This window comes from Camelus ferus, chromosome 13, assembly GCF_009834535.1.
Source record: "Camelus ferus isolate YT-003-E chromosome 13, BCGSAC_Cfer_1.0, whole genome shotgun sequence".
Taxonomy (NCBI): domain Eukaryota; kingdom Metazoa; phylum Chordata; class Mammalia; order Artiodactyla; family Camelidae; genus Camelus; species Camelus ferus.
This window is the reverse complement of record NC_045708.1, coordinates 34,756,968-34,780,542: the sequence shown is the minus strand read 5'-3', so window position 1 is coordinate 34,780,542 and position 23,575 is coordinate 34,756,968. Positions and strand designations below refer to the sequence as shown.

The 23,575-nt window shown below is 42.1% G+C and overlaps 1 non-coding gene across 1 annotated transcript; it reads left to right on the top strand.

The window, feature by feature from the left end:
• The first annotated feature begins 9,361 nt into the window (after positions 1 to 9,361).
• On the top strand, positions 9,362 to 9,525 carry LOC116668406. The gene has a single exon (XR_004325573.1). It is a non-coding gene; the product is annotated as a U1 spliceosomal RNA (small nuclear RNA).
• Positions 9,526 to 23,575: the final 14,050 nt, after the last annotated feature.

Below are 23,575 nucleotides of genomic sequence, written 5' to 3'. Positions count from 1 at the left end.
GTCACCAAATCACAAGAGAAGAGAACAAAAGAAGAAAAGGAAGAAAAAGACCTACTAAAACAATTCACAAAATGGCAAGAAGAACATATATATCAATAATTACCTTAAATGTAAATGCACTAAATGCTCCAACCAAAAAACACAGGCTGGCTGAATGGATACAAAAACAAGATCCATATATTTGCTGCCTACAAGAGACTCACTTCAGAGCTACAGATGCATATAGACTGAAAGTGAGAGGATGGAAAAAGGTACTCTATACAAATGGAAATCAAAAGAAAGCTGGAGTGGCAATACTTACATCAGACAAAAGAGACTTCAAAGACTGTTACAAGAGACAAAGAAGGGCACTACATAATGATCCAAGAAGAAGATAGAACAATTGTAAATATACATGCACCCAACACAGGAGCACCTCAATATATAAGGCAATTGAAAACAGACATAAAAGGAGAAATTGACAGTAACACAATAACAATGTTAACACCCCACTTACATCAATGGACATATCACAGAAAATCAATAAGGAAATACAGGCCTTAAATGACACATTAAACCAGATGGACTTAATTGATATTTATAGAACATTCCATCCAAAAGCAGCAGAATACACTCTTCTCAAGTGTACATGGAACCAGGATAGATCATATGCTCACCCACAAAGCAAGCCTCAGTAAATTTAAGAAAACTGAATCATATAAAGCATTAGAAATCAACTACAAGAAAAAAAACTGCAAAAACCACAAACATGTGGAGGCTAAACAATATGCTACTAAACAACCAATGAATCACTGAGAAAATCAAAGAGGAAATCAAAAAATACTTCGAGACAACTGAAAATGAAAACAGGAAGATCCAAAACCTCTGGGATGCAGCAAAATCAGTTCTAAGAGGGAAGTTTATAGCAATACAAGCTTACCTCAAGAAACAAGAACACTCTCAAATAAACAATCTAAATTTACACCTAAAGCAATCAAAGAAAGAACAAAAACCAAAGTTAAAAGGAAAGAAATCATGAAGATTAGAGTAGAAATAGAGACTAAAAAGAAAAAGAAAGAGAAAAAGAAAAGATCAATAAAACTGAAAGCTAGTTCTTTGAAAACCTTTAGCCAGTTTCATCAAGAAAAAAATGGAGAAGGCCCAAATTAATAAAATTAGAAACTAAAAAGGAGAGTTACAACCAACACTATAAAAATACAAAGGATCATAAGAGGATACCATGAGCAATAAATGCCAACAAAATGGACAACCTAGAAGAAATGGACAATTTCCTAGAAAGATACAACCTCCCAACACTGAACCAGGAAGAAATAGAAAATATGGAGACCAATTACCAGCACTGAAATTGAATCAGTAATTAGAAAACTCCCAAGAAACAAAAGTCCAGGAGCATACGGCTTCACAGGGGAATTCTACCACACATTTAGAGAAGAGTTAATACCAAATCTTCTGAAACTATTCCAAAAAAAACTGCAGAAGAAGGAACACTTCCAAATTCATTCTATGAGGCCACCATCACCATGATACCAAAACCAGAAAAAGAGCATCACAAAAAAAGAAAATTACAGGCCAATATCACTTATGAATATAGGTGCAAAAATCCTCAACAAAATACTAACAAATTGACTCCAACAATACAGTAAAAGAATCATACACCATGATTAAGTGGGATTTACCCCTGGATGCAAGGCTTTTTCAATCAGTATCCACAAATCAATCACTGATATACACCACAGTAACATATTGAAGAATAAAAGCCATATGATCATCCCAATAGATGCAGAAAAGCTTTTGATAAAATTCAATATCCATTTACGATAAAAACTCTCCAGAAAGTGGGCATAGAAGGAACATACCTCAACATAACAAAAGCCATATATGACAAACCCACAACTAACATATACTCAATGGTGAAAAGCTGAAAGCATTTTCTCTAAGACAGGAACAAGAAAAGGATACCTACTCTTGCCACTTTTATTCAACATAGTTTTGGAAGTCCTAGCCAAAGCAATCAGAGGAAAAACAAACAAAAAAAGAAATAAAAGGAACCCAAACTGGAAAAGAAGTACAACAGTCAGTTTGCAGATGACATGATACTATACATAGAAAAATCCTAAAGACACTAACAGAAAACCACTAGAGCTCATCAATGAATTCAGTAAAGTTGCAGGATACAAAATTAATGTACAGTAATCAGTTACATTTCTATACACTAACAACAAAGTATCAGAAAAAAGAAATTAAGGAAACAATCCCATTTTATCATCTCATCAAAAAGTATAAAATAGTTAGGAATAAACCTACCTACCTAAGGAGGCAAAGGATCTGTACTCCAAAAACTATGAAACTGATGAAAGAAATTAAAGATGACACAAACTGATGGAAAGATATACCATGTTCTTGGATTGGAAGAATCAATATTGTTGAAATAGCCCTACTACCCAAGGCAATGTACAGCTTCAATGCAATCCCTATCAAATTACCAATGACATTTTTCACAGAACTGGAACAAAAACATTTTTTAATGTGTATGGAAACATGAGAAAGACCTCAAATAGACAAGACGATCTTGAGAAAGAAGAACAGAGCTGGAGGGATCATGCTCCCTGTCTTTAGACTATACTACAAAGCTACAGTAATCAAAACAATGTAGTACTGGCACAAAAACAGACACATAGATCAATGGAACAGGATACAAGTCCAGAAATAAACCCACACACTTACGGCCAATTAATCTATGATAAAGAAGGCAAGAATATACAATGGAGGAAAGAGTCTCTTCAATAAGCGGCACTGGGAAAACTGCACAGTTACATGTAAAAGAATGAAATTAGAACTTTCTCTAACACCATATACAAAAATAAACTCAAAATGATTAAAGACTTAAGTCTAAGACCGGATGCCATAAAATTTCTAGGGAAAAACAGGCAGAATCTTCTGACATAAATCACAGCAATACTTTTTTTGAATCAGCTCCTAGAGTAATGAAAACAAAATTAGAAATAAACAAAGGGGACCTAATTAAACTTAAAAGCTTTTCACAGCAAAGGAAACCATAAATGAAACAAAAAGACAACCTACAGAATGGGAGAAAATATTGGCAAATGATGCAAACAACAAAAGACTAATTTCCAAAATATACAAACAGCTCATACAGCTTAATATCAAAAAATAAGCAACCCAATCAAAAAATGTGAAGAAGACATCAATAGATATTTCTCCAAAGAAGACATCCAGATGGCCAACAGGCACATGACAGGATGCTCGATATCGCTAATTATCTGAGAAATGTAAATCAAAACTAAAATGAGGTATCACCTCACACCAGTCAGAATGGCCATCATTAAAGAGTCTACAAATAAGAAATTGCTGGAGAGGGTGTGGAGAAAAGGGAACATTCCTACACTGTTGGTGGAAATGTGAAGCCACTACAGAGGACAGTACGGAGGTTCCTTAAAAAACTAAAAATAGACTTTCCATATGATCCATCAATCCCACTCCTGGGCATATGTCCAGAGAAAACTATAATCTGAAAAGATACATGCACCCTAATGTTCACAGCAGCACTATATACAATAGCCAAGATAGGAAACAACCTAAATGTCCATTGACAGATGACTGGATAAAGAAGTTGTGGTATATTTATACAATGGAATACTACTATGCCATAAAAAAGAATGAAATAACGCCATTTGTAGCAACAAAGATGAACCTGGAGATCATCATTCCAAGTGAAGTAAACCATAAAGAAAAATACTATATGATATCACTTATATGTGGAATCTTAAAAAAAAAGATACAAATTTTATTTACAAACCAAAAATAGATTCAGGGATACAGAAAACAAACTGTTTACCAAAGGGGAAAGGACAGGTGAAGGATAATTAGAAGTTTGGGATTAACAAACACACATTACTGTATACAAAATAGATAAACAAAGATCTTCTGTATAGCACAGGGAACTATAATTTCTTATAACAACATATAATGGAAAAGAATTTGAAATATATATACACACACGTATGTGTGTATGTATATATATATATATATATATATATATATATATATATAACTGAATCGCTTTGCTGTACACCTGAAACTAACATTGTAAATCAACTACACTTGAATAAAAAAACAAAATCTAAAAAAAAGAGAAAAACCAGTAGGGAAATGGGAAAGTAAGATGAGAAGAGTAGGCAGTCAGTGAAATGCTTAATAGCAAGCTAGTTGCTACCATGCATAACCAGAGCCTAATCCTGCTGGGAAAACTCAGGGAGCCAGACTACTCATGTCTCAGAATTACCTCACCCAAGGGATGAGAGAGATGGGTCTTTTTCACCAACTCCAACCAGTCTTGGTTGAGGCTGCTGTCAAGGAGCCTGAGTTCCCTGTCACTTCTAGACTGCTGGGGGAGAGGGCAAAGCAGGCGCTGGTGGCCAGGTACATGCAGGTGCTGGCAGTCAGAAGTTGGGGAGCATTCCCTACAGTGATGAGGGCAAGGGGGTAAAGATGGGTGCTAACCATGGCCACTAAGGTCAGTCACATACCCTAGTAACTGTCAGAGCTGGGATTTGAATGCACATGTGCCTAAGTCCAGAGCCCATATTTTTAATGACCTGGCTTTGCAGAGACACAAAACCTCCCTGTGACCTCAGGCAAGTCACTTCATCTCTCCAAGCTCCAGAATCTGACGGGGATAATGCTATCTGTCATCTCTGACTCTCACTGTCAGGGATGCACTGTCGTGGGAGGACAGCATGGATGTGTCAGCACTTTGCTTATAAGCAAGGCCAAGGTTGGTTCAGGGTTATTGACCATTCCCATCAGGTGGGTAGGAATCACTTCAGGCAGGCATTCAGTGCTCTCCTGACAATAGCTAATTAAAGGAAATTAATAGAAGATGGGCCGCTTCCCTGAGTTTATTAGACAAGTAGTTTTCTAGATTAATTACATAGTATGCAATGTATATATGGCTCATTGAAATACAGTGTATGTCCTTGATGAACTTTGGAGTGTTCCATTTTTCTGGCAAGAGGGAGACAAATACACAATTGCTTATCTCTATGCACTGACAGTCTCTAGGTCTGGATTGTCCCAGGAGGGAGTTTAATTGCTCCATAAGCTTCAAATTCAAGGGCTCCTCAATGCTAAGCTCCTGACGAGCTCCATTAAAATAAAAATGACAAAGATGCCAGCTGACATATTTATTAAATATGTGGATCCTGAAGGGGCCGATGTGGGCTGCTCGTGCCAAGGGGATTACCAATAGGAAGTCTTCAACACTTTCCCCACCACTGAAGTCCACGCTTAAGGGCCAGGTCAGGACAAACTGGAGATTTGAACCCTGGTCTGGCTGACTTCAAAATCCCTATTTATTCTATAAGACTTGTTCTCCTCTGTCAAAGATATTTTATAGCTTTATCGATCACTGGAAAACACGTGCAAATTCATGGCACAGAACCGTTCCTAGGTGGCTGCCATCTACCCCAAGATTCCTACACCCTGCCCCAATCCTAGTTAAGGCCTGTGTAAACATTTATCTAGATTCTTTTTTTTTTTTTTTTTTTGGTAGTATTGAATATGAGTTAGTAGTTCAAACATCTGGGTTTGAAAAACTAGCATGTTTACTTACTTCTAGGCACTACAGCTATAATTCAAGCAGCTTTCACCTGGTCAACGACGGTGCCAACGTCTACAACATCTACTACTGCTAATGTGAGGCGATTTACATAAGTGCTTAACCGTCCCAACAACCGTTAAAGGAAGGTATACAGTCCCCATTTTATAGATGAGGCATTGGAGACACAAAGAGTGACATGCCCAGGGCCACCACTAGTGAGTGGTAGAGGAAGGATTCAAACTCACTTCATCTGGCTTCAAAGCCCAAGCACTGTGACACCATGATACCACCTCCAACCATCTGGATGGTCCCCAGCCTCAAAATGCAGCTTGAAAACCCACGAATTGTGCCAACAATTCCAGATCCTCATCTCTAGCCTAATGCCATCCCAGAAATTCAGATTCTTATGGTCAGTGAATCACCAGCTATCTCAGACTTAAACAGAATTTTTGATTTCCAGGTTGTTTTTTTTTTTAAATCCCTGCCCCAAATCTCCTCAGTCTTTCTTATCCATGCAAAAGGCACATCTGGTTGTTCATGCCAAACATTTGGTTGTTATGCCTGATGTCTCCCTTTTGATCCTGCATCTCTATGGCATTAATAGTCCTACAAAATACATGCTAAATCCATCCACCTCTCTCCATCCCCACTACAGCCACTTTAGAGCAACCACAATCCTCAGCTGTGTGAATGCAACACTTTCCCTTAAGGATCCTGCTTTCCCTTTAATCCCCTGCAATCCACTCTCCACTCACAGCCAAAGTGCTTTATTTTAAAAATCATAAATCATATCATCTGCTACAGATTGAATGCTTGTGTTCCCCACCCCTCCTAAATTCATATGTTGAAACCTAATGCCCAACAGGGTAATACTAGGAGGTGGGGCCTTGGGAGGTGCATAGGTCATGAGATTGGAGCCCTCGTGAATGAGATTAGTGCTTTTATAAAAGAGACCTCACAGGCCTCCCTAGTCCCTTCCCACCACGTGAGGACGTGGAGAGAGCATAGCCATCTATGAACGTGGAATCCTCACCATTCACTGAATCTGCCAGTGCCTCAAGCTTGGACTTCCCAGCCTCCAGGACTGAGAAACAAACCTGCTTTTTACAAGCCACCTGGTCTACGGTATTTTATTATAGCAGCCTGAACAGACTGAGACATCAATTCCCTGTTGAGAGCCCTTCTTTTGTTTCCCATCACCCTTAGAGCAAAAAAAGTTTCAAATGGGTCAATTAAAACTTGCACATCTTGGCCTGGCACCCACGACCCTATCTGATGTGACCCCAGAGCACGTCACCCCCTCCACCTGTCTTCTGTGCACCAGCCACAGTGGCCTTTGTCCTGTTTCTCAAACATGTCATATTCATTTGGATTTAGGGTAACTACAACTAACTAGCTGTTTCCTCCTCAGAAGCCCTTTCCCTGAACACCTAACATCAAGTCACTGCGGGTGGTAACCTGGTCTCCTTTAGCCTTCGTATGTCTTCCCGGGGCATTCAGACCTCTGGTCACTTCCTTCTCTGCAGGCATGTATACTGTGATGTCACACACATAGTAGGAGCAGTGGGCTGTCCCAAGGGCTGTCCAAACAATCAAGGCCCCTCCAGACCACACTGTGCACTGTAACAGAGAATGGGGACGCGAATGTAGCTCTGGGGCAGGACTGAATATGCACTGCTGTTCTAAAGCGAATGTATTTGTTTCTGATTCTTTTCTATTATAGGGATTAAAAGAATGTATTTATCAGGTCAGCAGCTCATACCAAATGCCAGAGGCTGTTTTGATGAATTCAAGTAAACACATCACATCTGTATAACTGCGATGAGGCTAGCATTTACTTTTACAGTAATCTACCATCTTCCACCATAATCATCTTTTTGTTCAGGGGTCAGAGTGGTGAATCAAATGGGAATATGATGAGGACTACCGCTCCTACATTTTCTAAGCCTAACGTCTACCATTCCAATAGAATCGGTATTGCTTCTGATGTATTATCTTGCTGGGATGCGGTACAATTTCAGGGGCAAGCACTTTCCCTTTCCCACCATAATGACTCTTGCTCTGCAGATCATGAAATGAATATGAAATTCCTGCCAGCTGCTAAGTATGTGCATCTCAATTACACATCTGGGTCCCAGGGAAAGGACCACATTGGATCTACTATGGAGTGGGTCAGGATTTAACTTATCCTTGGCTTCCCTACACCTTCATTTTCATCAAGAAGTCATACTGGCATGTGGGGTTTCCTGAAAACACATCAGTTCAGATCCTGTATTTAGAAGCCCTCAAAAGAGCAGTGTGCACTTTATTCTCTGGTATTTATTACTCTGGAAAATGGCCATTGGTCCATTTGGAGAAAGATTGGAGGAAACACCATTATATGTACTTTCTGTGGTATGGGACGGTCCTTTCTAAAAGGAGTCTGACTTCAGCATTCACTAGTGAGCTCTGGATTTGAGAACTGGCTCAAGTCTGGAAACTGGTTGAGGGATCAAGATTTTTCCTTCTGGCAGCTGACATCAGTCTTCTGCCTACCTGCTCTCAATCCTTTTTTGATTAAGACAAGAAAACCCCTCATTGCCTACCCACCCATCTCACTACTTTGCCATAGATCCCCGTGGGTCAGGACTGGGTGGTCACCATTGCGGCTTTGCTGCCCATTACATAATCACATCCACCTCCACTTTGACAGTGAAGCGTTAAACCTGATCTGTTATTCCAGAATTTTGTCATGCTCATTAATAGTAGGGACAGTTTCATGACAGGGTCTCCTGCTGCTGCAGAGGATAACCACTGAGCTCTTAGGGATGCAGGGGCCCTTTCACCAGCAGATTTCTCACTGCATTGGTGAAGGCTGGCCTCAGGACCCTCACATGTGACACAGTCAGCTGACAGGTTCTCAGATTTCTATACTAAATCCATCTCAGCACTGACCACGCCTTCGCACCTTTTGGCCCTTTTCCAAGGCAGTTTTAACATCTTTCCTCATTTATTTCAGGCCATCAGGTGTGTGTATGCGAGTATTTTCAAGATTAACGAGGCCATAAAGTAGCACATAAGGACTGGCTTAGGTGTCTTTCCAGGATGCTAAATCCTAAGTCACAGGTTAATGCCCCCAAATGGTTAAAATCTCTCTTATCCAGTCTTATATTCAGCTACCACTCCTAACCCCATCACATTGGGCCCTTAGGATGCATTCCCAGGCGTGTGCTTTCAGTTTGTGGTGGTGCATATTAACCAGGTGAATAATCTTTTGTGCCCTAAAGCTGATTCCTTAAAAAAAGACCAATAAAATCAGTAAACCTCTAGCTAGACTGATCAAGAAAAGGTGAGCAGACACAAATTACCAACATTAAGAATGACAAAGAGGATGGAGTACAGATCCTAGAAATAAATGATAAATAAGAAAATATTATGAACCAATTTAAGCCAATAAATTTGAAAAAATCAGATGAAATACAAAAAGTTCATGACACACAAAAACTACTAAAGCTTACTCAAGAAAAAAAAATGGATCACCCAAATAGTGCTATACCTATTAAAGAAGCTGAATTTATACTTAAAATTCTTGCCACAAAAACACTCCAGACAAGGATGGTTTCACTGGTGAATTCTATCAAACATTTAGCGAAGAAATAATACCAATTCTCCACCAACTCTTCCAGAAAATAGAAGTGGAGGCAGTACTTTCCAACTCATTTTTATATTACCAAGGTTACTGATTTTAAAAAACAATCATTTATGCTTACCTGGCAGACAAGATAACGTGATTACGAAGGTGGTTTTCCCAGGGCGAGACTTATCCACTGCACTCCGGCTGTGCTGACCCCTGCGACTTCCCCAAACCTGGGAAACTCCATCGCATGATCTGTGGCATTAGGAGTCAGCCTTCACTCTTACTCCTGGTTTTGCTTTGTGAAAGGCAGATTTACTACCGTGTGGTTTGTTGTTCCTCTGCACACGCGTCTCTGGGCTGCGGCGGTTAGAAAATTTTGCTCATTCTTGAACACATAAGCCAGGTTTCCGCGTCGCTCTATGGGGACTGTGTATCACTTGGCTGGAAGTTCCTTCAGTGCTAGACTCGTGCTAGAAGTTAACTTGAAGCTGTTCGACCGGGCTCCATTTTGGGTCGCTTTGCAGCCGCTGCCCCAGCTTTCACTTGTTCTGGTGGCAAATGTGCTTCTCGGAGTCAGCAGGAAGCCCTCCAGAAAAACCCCCGTCTTCCTCAAACAGCCCGCCTTTTCGCTTCAGGCTTCCACGGAATGGCTGCAGGGATCCCGTGCTGAGGGCGATAGCGCATGCGCTCACTATCAGCGTGCCCGAGAAGACGGAGACGGCGCATGCGCTCACTATTAGCGTGCGATAGAAATCACCTGGGATGGGTCAAGGACCTTTTTCTCACACGTGGTTTGAGTTGGGGGGGGATTAGTTCCATTTTTATTGTACCCGTTTTCTGTATTCCCTTAGACTTTTACGAAGTTTGAGTGCTTAGAAAGCGTGTCCTAGAAATATCCTGAAATGTTCTTAACAACAGAGACTACTTGCATTGGATTGGATTCAGCAAAGTCTTTGCTGGGAACCTGGGCCGCTGCTTGCAAGGACATACTAGAGGAGGGAGGCCCACAAAGAAGGAAGAACTAGAACCTGTCACAGTCTCTTACTGCCTCCAAACTCTCCACCTTAAAGATGGGAGTGTCTTCCTATTGCTCTTTGTCAAGGAAAGAAATACGTAGCTCGCCCAAGGGCAGAGAAGCTGTCTGAAGAGATCTGGCAGGAGCTGTAAGTTGCTGCAAGCCTGCCCACTGTCAGCAGATAAATTACACCTGTGAGCAGTAACAACGCTAGCGGGCTTCCCTGCCCTTCCCAGGATCCAAAAGAATGCCCCAGCTACTTCCATTTCCGCTTTCCAAATCTCAGCTCATGTCTTCCTATGGTCCAAGCTAACCCAGAATTATGCAGGGATGGGAGTTCTGGGAAATGTACTTCCAGCTTAGCAAGATTGACACATAACCCCCACAATGTACTCTTGTCAACTTGGCATCCTCTTCCTCCCCGCTCATCCCTTTTTTAAACCATTCTTAACTTTAAAATAAAGACAAGAAGGGGGAAAAAGTCATTTAATAAAACTATAGGCCAGTACCTCTTATGAATACAGATATAAATATTCTTAATAAGAGTTTAGCAAATCAAATATAGCACTATATAAAAAGGATGATACATTTCGAGCAAGTTAAGTATGGAATGCATGATTGGTTTTTAACATTTGAAATCAGTGTAGTTCACTATGTATGTTAGTAGAATCAAAAAGAAAATCCATACGATCTTCCCAATGGATGCAGAGAAAGCAGTGATAAACATTCAGCATGTTCATGGTTAAAACAAAAAATTAAAAATCTCTCAGCAAACTATAAGCACACCTGTTAAAGGGCATCTAGTGTGGATTTTTCCCCCACAAAATAAGCCTGGAAACAATGACTGACCCAGCAGCAATGAGCATCCCTGGTGCCAATATAGTGGTCTTGGAATACCGATTCTCACTGAAAGAAACCAGCACTTCTCAGAGAGAGGGCTGATTCTGGGACTGAGGCAGGAAATGTGCTAGATGAGCCTGGAGCATCTCGTCAGACCAGAGAGCAAGAGCACTTTCAAACACTACTAGGATCCTGTCCAAAGGGCTCAGGAGTTAACTTCTGAGGCTCCCAATGGTCAAAGAAGGGACGGTTTTAGCTTCAATCAGGAGAATGACTAATCCTGGCTGGAAAACACCAAATATTTTAAAATACACTATTAATTCATAAAAAAAAAATCAGTTCACTTTTGTAGAATGATAAGAAGCCTCATCATCTTAGAAAACACATTCTCTTGAAAACTGATAAATAGATGGAAAGAATGAAAAATGTATCCTGCCTTTCCTGTGTGAACTGGAAACGTGCTAACATCAAAAAGAGAAAAAACGACATATTATGTGCCTTCTGTTGAAAGAACATACCACCATTTATATATATATTTTAAAACTAACATGAATTTGATCAAGCCTCTAGATTCAACTACCACTTTTCATAAAATACAGAGGACAGAGGAACATACTAACTTGTACCATAAGGAACAAGTAAGTCCAGACTTAGGTTATCTAAAAGCCAAATAACCTAGGCTCTTCAACAAATAAATTGCAAAAAAAGTGGGGGCAGAGGGAGAAATTTTAGACTAAAGACACTTAGGAAACATAAAACAGGCAAAACTAATCTGTATTATTTAGGGATTCACCCTCAGTGATAAAACTCTAAAGAAATGGAACAGAGTGAAAAACTATAAAAATTAAAGATAATGGTTACTTTGAGAGGGAAGGAGGAAGCTGTGATTGGGATGGAGTAGGTGGAGGGCTTTTGGTTAGCTCGCGAAGTTCTATTATTTAACCTTGCTTGGTATTTACAAGGGTGTCTGCTTTAAAACAATCCATTAAGCTATTCTTTATTTCATGTGGTTTTTTTATATCTGCATTTTATTTTATAAGAAAAAGATTTTTTTTTGAAGCTAGTGTGAAGAAAGTGATTTGAGTGGGAGAAGATACTTATACATAGATAACCAACAAAGGAGCATATCCTAAACACAATAAAGGAGCCCTGAAAATTCATTACAAAATGATAATCAGCTGTGTCAGGAAACAGCTGGCAAACTTATATTGGCATCAGTTCCTAGAACTCAGAAACAGAAAGAGCTTTTGGAGGGAGCTGCCTGCCAGGAACTATGGCCTTAAATCAAGGGATACTAGCCCCTCGTGACTCAGCAGAAAGAGAATTAGGGAACTAAATACGCAACCTCCCTCACCTCCTTCTCCTCCCTCCCTCCCTTCAATGATCCTCAATACTCCAGTGCTAAAGTCAGAGCATCAGGAGGCCCACTGCTGCGATCTATCTGGGTCAGCCCCCAAGGACACAGAGCAGAGTGAAGAAGTTGTGAGCGGGTCTGGAGGGGCAAGTAAAAGACGCCCAGCACCTCAGCTCGGTAGACAGATGGCCAAAAGACTTAAATAGCAGTCCATAAAAAGGAAAACCAAATGGCCAAAACTCATACAAAAAGGTGAACTTCATTTGAAATCAGGGAAATGCTAATTAAAACCACATGAGATGATTCTAAACGCGTATCTGATTAGCAAGAATTTAAAAGTCTGGTAGTATGTGGCGTTGGCAAGGATATGGAGCAATGGGAATGCTCTTAAGGATGTCAATTGGTAGGACTTTGAAAAATAACTTGACATTATCTAATATGGTTGAGGATACTCTTATGCCATGATCGGGCAATTGCACTCCTGGGTATATACACCACGAGTATATACTCATGCCCAGGTGCTCCCGGAGGCATGCACAAGCATGCTCATAGCAGCACTGTTTACAATAGCCTCAAATTGGAAACATCCCACCTGGAAAATGGATATCTAAAGTGTGCATATCTGCATGATGAAATGCTATTCAAAACTGATAATGTTGCCGCTCACAAAATGTGGATGAATCTTAATATACTGCTGATTGAAAATAGCAAGACACAAAAAAGTACATAATGTGTGATTATATTTACATAAAGGGACAAAATGGAGAAAACTAAATTAGGCATTTAGGCATGTACATCTAGTGGTAGAAGTATAAAACAAAGCAAGAACGTAATTTCACAAAAGTCAGGATAGTGGTTACCTCTAAGGAAAGAAGAATGTTGGAAGGGAGGATCACAGACAGGGGTGGGAGGTACTGCAGGCTGATTCTGGGATGCTGGGAATGTTCTATGTCTTTATAAGGATATGTTATGTTTTTTATAAAAAAGAGATTTTAAAAGGGTGGACACTAAAAGATGGAATTCAAAGCCCCGTGGGCATGGGCAAAGCTCAACAACTGGTGGCTTTTACTGCAGTATGATCCATTTTGTTAACTGCTGAATCCCTAGTCCCCTCAACAGTTTTCTCTTGAGCAGGTGTTCAGTAAATATTTGTTAAATGAATGAATGTTTTCAGACATAACTTGTCTTGATAAGAACCATTTGTGTCTCAGTCCCCATTACCTGGTATATCGAAGTCTGGGAGAAGCTCTTAGGTTCCCAGACCTGAGTGGTTCTAGATTTGAAGACAGAGCTGAGAGTTGAGTCTGCTGGTGACTGGGACTCTGAGCTAGCTAGGGAACCATATCCCTGATGCTAAAGAAACTTTTCTGTTTGCTTCTGCCTATTCTTGTGTAAACTTGATTATTTGATTGCAAAATAATAAACTGCCTTTACAGCAAGGATTGTCATACCCATTTAATAAATGAGGAGTACTGGGGACATGGCGTGTTTTCTTTCCATCCATTTTGCTTGTCTTCGGCTCCAGGCTAATGGATGAGATTTACCCTTCACTTTTAGCTGCAGCAGTGGGCCTTAGTTAGAACAGGGGTCTGCAAACTTTTTTCTGAGAGAGCCAGTTAGTAAAGATTCTAGGCTTTGCAGGCCATAAGATCTTTGTCTCAATGCCTCAACTCTGCCAATGTAACATGGAAGTAACAATAGACAATCCATACACTAATGAACCTGGCTGTGTTCCAAAACAACTTTATTTACAAAAACATGTGGGTAGGGTAGATTTGGTCTACGGCCCACAGTTTTTCTTACCCCTAGACTAGAGTAGCTTTTGTCAACCAGGGTTCTCATTTGAACTACCCAACACAGAAAATTCAGGCTGCACTCTCAGTTCTCCCGAGGATGGCAAAGACCCAGAGCGGTGGTACTGTAAGTATGGTCCTCAGTCCTGAAGCATCAGCACCATCTAGAAACTTGATAGAAAGGCTAAGTCTCTGGGACCAGAAACTCTGGGCATGGGGCTCAATCAATCTGCATTTTAGTAAGTCTTCCACGTGATCCTGGTGCATATTCAACTTTGCTCTAAAGCCTAGAGTCAGCAAGAGAAATTCTTCCCATTGCCACAGTGTAAATTCAAGGGTGTAGCTAAGCAGTAAATGGAATTTCCCTAATTACAGGGATTGGTTTAGTAGTGATCCAATAGGGAACATTTTCTCAAATATCTAACAAGCAACAGAGCAAGGGCCTCAATCAATCACAATAGGTGCCAGGCGTGGCCCCAGAGCAGGGTTCTGAAGGTCCCCCCTTACATCAGGCACTAATCTTTTTCTCGCTGAATCATGGAGTAGTCCAATGGGTTCTAGGGGAGGAGCCAGAAATGCCAGGGAAAGCGGGGAGACTGTTGCAGGAGAATGGGGCATGAGAAGATGGTCATGTCCCAGATCTCCAGTGAGTCTCTAGATGGGCCACCAAGTGAGAGTCCTTGGCTTCAGGCAGGAAAGAATTCAAGAGCAAGCCGAAGTAGAGTGAAAGCAGATTTATTCAGGAAGCTACAGACTCCATAGACAGAGTGCAGGCAGTCTCAGAGGGTGAGAGGTCCCAGGGTACCAGGTGGTTATTTTTGTGGGCAGGGTAATTTCATAGGCTAACAAGTGGGAGGATTATTTCAACTATTTTGGGGAAGGGGGTGGATTTCCAAGAATTGGGCCACTGCCCACTTTTTGGCCTTTTATGGTCTGCCTGGGAACTGTCATGGCGCCTGTGGGTGTGTCATTTACTATGCTAACATATTACAGCGAGCATGTAACGTGGCTCAAGGTCTACTAGAAGTCAAATCTTCAACTGTCTTGGGCCTACTAGGTTCTAACTAGTTTTTGTTGTCTCCTCAATGGCTGTGTTATTCTATTAATGATTGTGCCTTGCCCCCTTCCCTCCTGTCTCAAGACCTTTAAAAGGGAAGCAGCCATTGGGGGAGTAGCTATTTACCAACTGTATGGAAGTGTTTCACTATTTTAACAAATGGTATAGCTGTACACATGCATAACAGATGCAAAGCTGCCCTGCTTCAATTGGCACAAGATTCAGTATTTTCCTTCAGCCATTGTCGAAACAGCAGCCTGCCCCCGGCTGCAGGTGATTAAGTATGTAGTCTGTGAAGATACCAACATAAAGAAGTACACAGTGGAAAGAATCAGAGAAATGGAGCTGAGATAGGAAGGAAGGGGGTATGACACAGCCATTAAAGGAATGACACAGCAATTAGCACCAAGATGGCGGGAGATTCAACCTCCAGTGGACCTTGAGCTTCATTATATACATTGTAACGTACTAGCCTGGTGAATGACACACCCACAAACGCCATGACAGTTCTGAAGCTAACCCTGAAAAGTCAGAGAGGGCGGTGGCCCAATTCCTGGAAATCCCCATCCCTTCCCCAAAGTAGCTGGAATAATCCTCTCACTTGTTAGTATATAAAAACTAGTAATGCTCTCCCTTTCTTGCCTTCTGAGACAGCTTGCACTCTGTCTAAGGAGTGTATATTTCTTTAAATCAATCTACACTTACTGAACTATGGCTCACTCTTGAATTCTTTCCTGAGTGAAGCCAAGGGCCCTCGCTCAGCAGGGAGCAGCCCAGAGACTCAACCAAGACCTGGAACACAGCCATTCTCTCGCACCCCTATTTTCCTGTATCAGAGCCACATCCCTGAAGAAGCCACTCTAAACTCATCCTACCCCTTCTCTTGATGTTCCATTTAGCTGATCCAGCTTGAGTTGAATTCTCTAGCTTTCGCCTCTGAAAGCACTGTATTTGAAACCACACAAAAAGGGGCCACAGAGAGGTATCATAAGGAAAACATGTTTCTGGGGGCCTGACTGAACTGTTCTCCTTTCTACCTGAAGGTTTGGGTAATGCAGACCCTCCCTTCCTCACCAGTGTCTGGTGGGGAACAGCTCAGGCACCATTTGCCCCAGCTGCGTGTGGAGCTGGCTGCAATGCTTGTTTATTAGCGAAATGCATCTGATCAGAGAGGCCCGCCTGACAAGTTCATTACATATCAATTTAATTAGCTGATTTACATTTAATTTACATTTCAATTAATGTCTTTAGCAACAAAACGCCGCCTTAATAGGGTAATTGCCTGTTAGGCAATATGTAAAAGAATAAATAGTCGCATTCTGAGGAAGAATTCCTATTTTCAATTTTTTATTACCATAAATAACTGAAATAATTATTGCTCTTAAGGGCCACGTCCTCATTTCCTTCTGGGCCTAATTATAAAGACTTAGTACCTCATTAAGCAAAATGGTTTTGGAGCCACAGAAAAACATTACTGGAATCGTGACTGAGTTTCGACAGAAGAGGGGGAAACTGATAGTAGACACATTTGGGGGGTTAGGGGATATGACAGTTACTACAGGCAAGACTTGTCCCCTATGGGCCACAATGTCGTGTTGGCAGGAGGTATCTCTTCTCTGCATGCCTGTTGGGATAGTGGCCTGGGGGATGCTCAAATTGTCTCTTCTAAGGATTTCTGGAGATGAGGCACTCACCACCTCTTTGACAGTACTCACTGGTTGCTTGCCGATGTCTTTGTTGTAAAGGCCCCCCACCTTTGGTGACCACGTTGGGTGAGTCAGTGCCCTGGGCAGTGGCAGTATTGCTGGAAGCCACTCCTACACTGGGGGTGGCTCAACAATAACTGAGTAGTCCATGGAAAGTGACTGTGCATCACATAAACATAACCCACTAAATGCTAACGTCAACCCGTCTTCCTTTTAGCTGGATCCCCAGAATGCCTATGGCCACTTCATTGCCACCAAATGGGAAGGCAAGTGAGGCTAAGGGGAAACTGGAATGGAAAGAGATGAGGGTCTTAGAAGACTGCCATCAAAACCTTCCTTATGCAATTTATGAAAACATATCTTCACTCACTACCTCTTGAGGCAGACATTATAGAGCTCTGGATTTTAAAGTTCTTTCTTAAGTTAAAATATGCCCCCTCTTTGAATCAGTTGTGGAAGATGCCTGCTAGAGAAGATGTTTTGCCAGTAGTATAATTATAATATGACCATAATTGTGTATTAAGAGACACTGGCCACACAAAATAGGCAGAAAGAGAAATGAGCTGAGTGCAGTTGAAAGGATAGAGATATGATGCAGGAAAACAGATGTGGGGCATGAGAAGGGCTGTGTCCCAGGCTTCGGTTGAGCCCCTGGGATGTGCCCCACCAAGTGTGGGTCCTTGGCTTCATGCAGGAAAGAATTCAAGAGCGAGCCACAGTTGAGTAAAGGTAGATTTATTCAGAGAGATACGTTGAAAGGCAAGAGAAAGGCCACGAGGTGTGGGGGTTGGGTGCTCAGATTAAAAGTAGGTACACATTCCATAGACAGAATGTGGGCCATCTTCAAAGAGGGAAAGAGAGGCTGCAGAGAGGCGCTGTGTTGCTAGTTTTTATGCGCTTGGTGGCTTCATATGCTAGTAAGTGGAAGGACCCGTGTAAGTAGCCTGGGGAAGGGGCTGAGATTCCCAGGAAGTTGGCCATTTCCCACTCTTTGACCTTTTGTGGCCAGCCTTGGGTTTGCCATGGTGCCTGTGGGCGTGTTATTCACCATGTTAATATATTACATTGGGTGTATAATGAAGCTCAAGCTCTGCTAGAAGTTAAATCTCCCATCATCTTGAGCCTCAAGGCTTACTGGGGGTTGAATCTTTTACCATTTTGATGTTGATTGCTGTAGCATTCCTTGAATGGCTGTGCCCTGCCCCCTTCCATCCTGTCTCAAAATGGTCTGAGAAATCAGGAAAATGAGACTCGTATTCTAAAAGTTCAGGAAGAAAAGCTGCCATGCAGCCAAGGTGGATACTAGGGGAGGGGAAGGGTAGAGGTTTGAGTCTGGAAAGTCAGACACCAGAGTCACAGTGCAAATGGGGCTGGCTTATTCCCTGAATGGTGGACGGGCATTTAATCTGAAAGAGCAAGTACTAAAAATTGAAAACTTCAGGGCCAAAGTATGGGGTTCCTTTAGGCGAGGTTTATCCTTTCTCAAAGATCTGGGGCAATCATTATCAACTCCGCGGCTGTCTGCATCTTTCCTACTCCGTGGGGCTTTCTTCAACAGTGCCACCACGTGGGAGCAACAAGCACAGCGGGACTGGAATACCCAGCCTCATCCTGTCTTCCTTTGGCTGTGAATGTCTAACAGACCCCCAGTTTGAAATTGATTCTTAGACAATGAGAAGAATGAAGGGAAGACTCAGGAAAGAGATAACAAGACTTCCAGAAAATAACTCGTCTAAGGGGTGATGGAAAGGAGCATTTGATTATTTAATTGGGAAAAAAAAGTGACCATATTTGCACCCAGGTACTTTGGAAGCATTCATTCCAGTTATGACCACTGGTCCGACCTTTCTCTCTCCCCCGCTCAGAACAAGTTTGTCAATTTCAGTCCTTCAGAAATTAAATGATAGGATTTAGGTCCCTCATTCCACCTTTGCTCACTCCTGAATCACATTTCCAATCCCTCTCAACTACTTTTTTTTTTAGGGAAAGGTTTTCAGATCCATTGACACCATAGACACTCTTGTCTGGAAGTTAATCAGATTTGTTGATAGCCTTTTGAAGGCAGATACCAAAATCTGAAGACAAATTCCAGAATTGGTCAGCACCAAGTTGAAGGCAGCTAATCTAGAATACAGCCGCTGGTCCCCACCGGCAGGGGGCGTCTGGAACCACTCTTGCTCTTCCAAGAATTCATCCGAGAAGCTTGGACCAGTGAGTCTCAGCCCTACCAGCCCAACACTTTTTAAAAAATAAATATTTGTTAACATTTTCTTATCTATACGAAATTCACAGAAAAGAAAACTTGCGTACATGTACAACCTTAAAAATATATATATATTATTCTAACTACAAAAGAAAAGAAATGTATAACAGAATAACATGTATTTCCATATGCAAATGCTCTGGCACAACTACAAAAAATATATATAAAAAAGGAACCCATGCTTTCATCTCTTTATAAAATTACCTGAATGTGAGACCTCCAAGTGCAAACTTACTCAGGTAGGTACGTTGAATCGGTGGTTGAAACACTACCACTAACTGAGACCGATGGGCTTTTCTAAACTTTTGTACCACTCTCGGTAGACTTCTGAACAAAATATAGCTTTCCCTTGATTTAAAAGGAGGTTGCATTATTCCTGGAAAAACTACTCTGTATTTAAATCATGCGAAAAACACTTCGATTTTGTATGTGAAATGAAGTTGTCCTGTAAACTGTAAATATTTATGCATAAGTTTTTCACTTCTAAGAATATGTGAAGGGGTAGGATTTGGGGATTCAGAGTGCAGGACTACCTGACGTTCTGAATATTTCCTACTAAGTGCCAGGAGCACCCCGTCACCCCCACCCCCGACCGTTGTGACAGCCATTTTTAAAGGCCCACGTATCTCTGAAACACACACAGGGTAATGTCATCTTCATGGAGAACCACTCATCTAGACCAATGCAGATTTATGCCTCAGTTTCCCTTCCTTCTGACCCCAATTCCCCTTCAACTAGGATTTCCATCCTGAACCCCAGCTTCTGGCCTTACTCTTATCAGTGCCCGGTGGCCTAGGGATATAGGACTGACCCAGTTCCTGTATTCTTAGCTGTTCCTTCCTGAATAGATGACTCAGGACTCTCGTCCAGACTATCATCATACTCTGAAGACCACGCAAACTACCTTTCCTTGGCTGTGGCCTTCTTTATGGATCAGTAAGGGTCCTGCTTGTCCACCTAGGGAACTGCAGCCTCCCACGTCAGTGTCCCACCCCTGTTGCCTCGTATGCACCAGTGGAGACTTGAGTCAGAGGCCTGTGTCCCTGATAACTTTACTCATTCACGTGTTCATCGTGTATCCACCAGCAGGGCTGGGGGACTATAATCTGATGGAGGAAGCAGCACATTTTGCTTTGGTCAGCACATTCCAAAGCTGCCCTGTAACTTCAAACTAGACAAGGACTTTCTTTTCCTCTTTACAGTTTATTGGCAAAGTGTCAAATGTTTTATAGGGCAAATGCTGCCACCCGCCCAGCTGTGCTCAGTGGTGACTACCAGCGAGGATATTTCATTTGGGACTCACGTGAGGGTAACTTCAGATTTAAAAGCCTACCTCTGAATGCATCTCTTCGTGCCCTTTAAATGTTGCAAATCTAAGAGGCATCCTGTGGTGGCCAGGGGCAGGGACAGGTGGGGGTTGGTGATTGGCAAACTTCCTGTCATAAGGATAAGAATATAGCCCTTTTTGTGGCTAGAACAGCTCTGGGTAAAGAGGATGGAGGGACACAGGCAGCTTACCCAGGAGGTCAGAAGCCCCAGTGGACAAGCAGAGCAATCTTCCTGCTGAGGTCAGGCAGGGAACTGATGACACCTCACCCACAACAGCCTCACCTACAACCAGCCAGACAGGGCATCTCCTTCCTGTCAAGCATCAGCACTATTGCTCCTGCTCACTCCCCTTCTTCCTCCTTTCCCTCCCTTTCACATTTATTCATTCATTGAGTGCCCACTATGTGACAGGCCCACAGATTTATTGTAGGTTTAAGAGGCTTCAGGGTCCCTGACCTGTGCTAGCTCTTTCCCCAGCACTGTGTTCCCTGGAGGATATGTTTTCGTAAATTGCATGAGAAAGGTTTTGATGGCAGTCTTCTAAGACCCTCATCTCTTTCCATTCCAGTTTCCCCTTAGCCTCACTTGCCTTCCCATTTGGTGGCAATGAAGTGGCCATAGGCATTCTGGGGATCCAGCTAAAAGGAAGACGGGTTGACGTTAGCATTTAGTGGGTTATGTTTATGTGATGCACAGTCACTTTCCATGGACTACTCAGTTATTGTTGAGCCACCCCCAGTGTAGGAGTGGCTTCCAGCAATACTGCCACTGCCCAGGGCACTGACTCACCCAACGTGGTCACCAAAGGTGCGGGGCCTTTACGAACAAAGACATCGGCAGCAGCAGGTGAGTAAGCACTGTCAGTTTAGAGAATGTGCAGATTCGTACTGCACAAGGCAGTGCAAGAGGCCCTGAGTTCTCATAGCACCTAATAGAAGAAACTTGATAGAGGTTTCTGAAAGAACAATCTGAAAAATTTACAAAACATACCAATAAGGAGTTCTGAAGCTAAAATAAACTCTTCTGAATTCTGGAAAATAAAAATCCAATCTTGATCAGTCATGCTAGAAGAAAGACTTAATTATCTTTCTGTTCTGAAAGGAAAATCATTTTACAAAAATTGTTGTCATATAAAGAGATGATCAAAGAGAAAATTCGGGAAACATAGAGAAGAGAGTGTTATAGCAGTATAGCAGACTATTAATAAAAATAACGTGATTTTTCTGGATTTTAAAATTAAAAAAAGTTAATCTGTGATTTGTTTCCTCACTTTAAACAAATACTCATTTTCTTACTTTTCATTATAAATTTTGTATTTTTCTTAAAGGGTCTTCCAAATTATATAGGCTTTAGGGTCCAAAATACCTGGGAACACTCAGGCACCAAATAACTGCTGGGCATAAAATAGCTAAGACCTGGCCCCTGGCTTCAAGGATCTTCCAGGCCTCTGGGCCAGTCCCAAACATCAAGCAACAATTACAGAGTGTCACCAGGAAGTTTAGGGCTTTAACCTCACTTCCAGCCCTCAACTCTGTTTGTTTGTTTTTCTATTCAGATATGAAGCTTCAGGAGCTCATGGACCTTTCTCTCAAGAGGTTTCCATCCCTCACTTCTCCCTCTCACCCCTGAGGCATCTCAGGCTCCCCTCCTCCCCACACCCACACCTCCTCGGAAATGCATCGCACTTCCTGTGTAGAGCGCTTCTGTCCTGTTTTCACTGCACTGGGCTATCCTGCGAATATAGTCTGGGTTTCCCTTTTCATCACTGTAGAGAGGTCTTGAAATTGTTTTTCCAAACACACACAGTCCTCTCCAGAAGAGGACTCGGGCCATCTGCTTTAAAATGACAATGTATTTCTTCCTCCCTTAGGTCCATCCCTGACTCCTTTTCTCTTGCCATCCTGGGGAGCTGTGTTCTCTCCTATACACCTTTGCCAAAATGATTAGGAAATCAAGAGCATCTAGAAAGACTTAAAGGAAAAAGGAAGTCGTGGGCTATGTGGCGCACGTGTGGTGCTGGGCCAGGGTCCTAGGTGGTGGTGCAGAGTGACAGCTGGAGGGCAGGCTATCCCAATCCAGACTGCGACCTGGGCGATGCAAAGGCTTTGTCTTGTTCTCTGTATCCATGATGCTGGGGGCGGGGTTTCAATAAATATTTGGTGAGGGGAGGAGAGAGAGGGACTGAGGGTCATACTGGCACTGAGATGGCTTCGTTTTATAACAGCAGTCCTTCCTTTGTCTTCATTTCAAAGAAGTCTTCCGCTTTCCTACGTACACATTCTTTTTCCTTCCTTCGCGCTCCAAGGAACATGTGTTAATCTACCTGTTCAGAGCCAATCCCTCCACCTGTGCCCTTGACCTCAGACTCTCCTGAGTACTCCAGACATAGCTCCATAATCATCTTCCTGCTTCCCAGTCTCAGCCTTCTCTCACTCTCTACCACCTCTTTTTGCTCAGCCTATAATCACACTCAGACTTCTCCCTTCCTTAAGCACATACACACACACCCTGACCTCCACCCTCTGGACTGTATCCCCCCTGTCATTGGGTGTATGAACTCTCCATCCTTCCACACTTGCTGTTTCTACTGCCTTATTTGGCAAATAAGTTTCCATTAACTGAAACTTATCCAGTGAAGGTCACAAATAATCCATTTCCAAATCCATTCAGCACTTTCATTACTCGCCTTACCAAACTCTTAACAGCACAGGGCACTGACAGTCATCACCCTGTTAGGCAGTTAGATGGAGGTGAGCACTGGGCAGGGGGAGACGAAGGGGAAAGGAACAACCCAGAACCCAAGGAACCTGAGCTGTCAATCAACCAGAGCACAGGGAACCTGAGTTGTCAATTAATCAATCACGAAACCAGGATATAAAAACAGAAAAAACAAAGGAGCAGCGCCATTTTTCCTGTCTTGCACTGGCCCACTCCCAATTCTTGGGAGTGTACTATCTTGCACTAATTTTTTTTTACTTCACT